This window comes from Carcharhinus amblyrhynchos, chromosome 20, assembly GCF_965287045.1.
Source record: "Carcharhinus amblyrhynchos chromosome 20, sCarAmb.v2.hapA, whole genome shotgun sequence".
NCBI classification, from domain to species: domain Eukaryota; kingdom Metazoa; phylum Chordata; class Chondrichthyes; order Carcharhiniformes; family Carcharhinidae; genus Carcharhinus; species Carcharhinus amblyrhynchos.
Window position 1 is genome coordinate 29,011,196 of NC_137343.1, and position 3,485 is coordinate 29,014,680.

At 41.9% G+C, this 3,485-nt stretch overlaps 1 pseudogene; it reads right to left on the minus strand.

Annotated features, from left to right (window-relative positions):
* Positions 1–931: 931 nt before the first annotated feature.
* Positions 932–1,083, minus strand: LOC145356225 (U2 spliceosomal RNA; annotated as a pseudogene).
* Between the last annotated feature and the right edge of the window lie 2,402 nt (positions 1,084–3,485).

Genomic DNA, 3,485 nt, shown 5'->3' on the forward strand with positions numbered 1-3,485 from the left:
ACACTCTTCTCGCATCACAAACAGGTGGCACGGTGGCACAGTGGTTAGGACTGCTGCCTCATAGCGCTAGGGACCCAGGTTCAGCTCCCAGCTTGGGTCACTGTCTGTGTGGAGTTTGCAGGTTTCTTTTGGCTGTTCTAGTTTCCTCCCACAGTCCAAAGGTGTGTGGGTTAGGTGGATTAGCCATGATAAATTGACTCTAGTGTCAGGGGGATTAGCAGGGTAAATGTGTGGGGCTACAGGAATAGGTCTGGGTGGGATTGTGGTCGTTACAGACTTGATGGGCCAAATGGCTGCCTTCTGTATTGTAGGGATTCTGTGGAACATATCTGACAATTAAGAATGGGGAGTGGTGTTGATTTTAGTGGGAACTAGGATCCTCAAATTCTGCCAAAACCACAATTCATCTCTACTCAGCAGAAGCAAAAAATATTTCACAGGGGCGATACCATGTGGGTCACTTAACACTGAAACTGAAAGGAAAATTCCTTTCACATCTCTGATGATGGTTATTTAGTTACATTAAAACACATTAATACTCATCTCAGCGTAAGCTCTTCCTTTGTACAATAGTTCAAACTGGAAAACAGGAAGTTGACTGCTGGTAGCAACCGTTTCTAAGGAAACAAGCAAGCAATGAGTGGAAGATGGTTCAGTTTTTATTGTAAACTTGGCTGCACAAATGATTCTGGACTTAACACAGACCAGCTCCTCCAAACAGTGACAAGGTGTTTGGTTAAATTTCCAGAATTGAAATAAAACAAGGTAAGAGGATTTTTTTTTGTTGCTTTTTATTCCAGTTCAATCAAATCAAGTCCAATTCAGAGTCCCAACAAGTTGAGACATTCCCGATCCAAGCTGAGAAGACAGGGCTCTCACCTCCTGTCTTGGGCTTGATCTACATGATCCAAGCTGATTGGAGCTCCTCCTCCAAGGTTTGATCTCATTTGCATCTTAGCCAAAAGGCCGAGATGCCGCTTTTAAAAATTGCTTCGAATGAAGCTAAAATGTAACCTAATGACTTCAACCAAGCACTGCATGTGGATATTACACTTGATCTTAGCCAAAAGGCCGAGAAGCGATGTAAGAGGAATGAGGTCTCAGCACATAGCCCCTTTCTTAGTGTCTCTGGGCTGAGACTTCAAATGGCTCAGCCTCCCAGTATTCTTCTATGACTCATTGAAATCAGGCTAACCACAAGCTGGTGCATAGCCAAAAGTGTAAGTGCTTTCTCTGCAATGCCTTTGAAGTGAATGGGGGAGTGCATGCTTGTGGTGATAGCAAAGAACGATACTGAAAGAAAGTCTTTTTATCCCAGTAAGTTAAAGATTGATGGTTTTGTTATTTTTGTTTATAATTTCTAAAGCAAGAAAGCTCTGGCTCTTGTTAAAAGCTACATTTAAATTACTAATGATTTTTTATGGGTCACTGAAGCCAAATGTGACTTTCAGTGCATGTTTGCTCATAACTGTGGCATGTGCAAATAAACAATGTGTTTAAAATACAATAGGGTGAGGAAGATGTTGGTAATGGATTGCTGAAACCCACTTGAACCAAAATCACTTTCAGCGCCCCTGTTATTAAGATGTCTTTGTGTGGGAAATATCAATCCTGTGGATAAGTCATAAATTGGTCAATTATATCAAGCAACACCCTACAGTATTATATCACCCATTGCCTTTTGCAGTCAAGCACTGTGGTCCTGTAAATTCCAGCTTACTATCTGCCATTGCTTATTTAAATCTAGTTATAATGTTGCTTTAGTTTCTTTCTTCATATTAGATGGAGTTGGGGGGAGGCAGTTCGGGACTGAGGGCTGATGGAGGGATATATTTCAGATTGGAGCTGTCCTCAGGTGAGGTTTATCAGTCACTGGTTGAATAGTAGATAGCTATTTTATATTTCCCAGTAGTAACTCCATTGCCCCTCACTTCCATTAATCCTGTGATAGGTGAAAAGCATTTGCCATGGAGTCATACAGTGTAGAAGAGGCCCTTCAGCCCATTGAGTCTGCGCCAAGAAACACCTAACCTCCCACCTAATCCCATTTATTAGCATTTGGTCCGTAGCCTTGAATGTTATGACATGCCAAGTGTGCATCCAGGTACTTTCTCAAGGATATGAGTCAACCCACCTCTACCACCCTCCTAGGCAGCGCATCCCAGACCGTCTCCACCCTCTGCGTAAAACAGTGTTTCCTCAAATTTATACCGCTCAGTTTTTGGAATGGAGATGTTAATCATGAAACCACAGTGCAACACATGAACCTAGCAATGAACCATTCTGACAGAGCTAATCGGCAAAGATCAATGGCAAGGCTGGTTACATGAGGGTCATGTTACTCTATGCCAATATTGGGTTGATATGAGCATGAAATTGGCAATTAATTAACTGTGCGGTTTTCCTGGCACAATTTAGTTGAATTCATACCAAACTAACTGAGCCTACAGTGTAACACTGATACACACACAAGCTAGACCAGGAGAAGCCAAGTTATTGTGCAAGGTGCTGAAAGTTTAGTTTCTGAACATGTTAACCATGGTAATTAAAGTCTGTGTCACAGACACACCTTCATTTCACAATGCCTTGCACAGATACCTGCAGCTCAGTGGAGTGGGCAGCAAGATTCCATTAGAAACCTGTACAGTGATTGACTTTTAAGCCGAGACAGTCTTTAACGCAGTTCTGCCTTGTTTGCAAGTATTGCTACTTGGCCAGAAATCTGAAAACATAAAAGCATGGGGAGCAAAGTGCAAGAAAAGATGAAAGCTTCTCTGAAGAACATGGGCATATTACTTTTCAGTGATATCCCGCCAGCATGGTATAATATGCAGCTTATAGTTTCATACCTGTTATGGATTCATTGCTCTTTAAGTGAACCCTTTTAAACAAACATTCTTTTTCTACTGCTCAGTCTAATTTTATGCATTTAATTTCAAGCCAATTAGTGATTTATATACGTGCAAGCTGCGGTTAAGGCAGTCCGCTGGCTAATCTATTGTCATCATACATGCAAGAGCTACCCAAGAAAGACTGAAAAACCTAAAGAAATTCAAAGAGAAAGAAATCTTTTTATCTATCGCAAACTGTTACACATTTCTAAAACACGCAATGGGACTTTTTAGATTGAATATATGTATCATGGTGGCACAGTGGTTAGCATTGCTGCCTCACAGCGCCAGGCACCTGGGTTCGATTCCCAGCTTGGGTCACTCTCTGTGTGGAGTTTGCACGTTCTCACCGTGCCTGTGTGGGTTTCCTCTGGGTGCTGTGGTTTCCAGCCACAGTCTGAAAGATGTGCCAGTTAGGTACATTGGCCATGCTAAATTCTCCCTCAGTGTACCCGAACAGGCGCTGGAGCGTGGCGACTAGGGGATTTTCACAGTAACTTCATTGCAGTGCTAATGTGACAAATAAATAGATTATAAACCAGTGTATAAGGGAGTATTTACCAAATTACATTAGGAATGTATCACTTTAAGTAA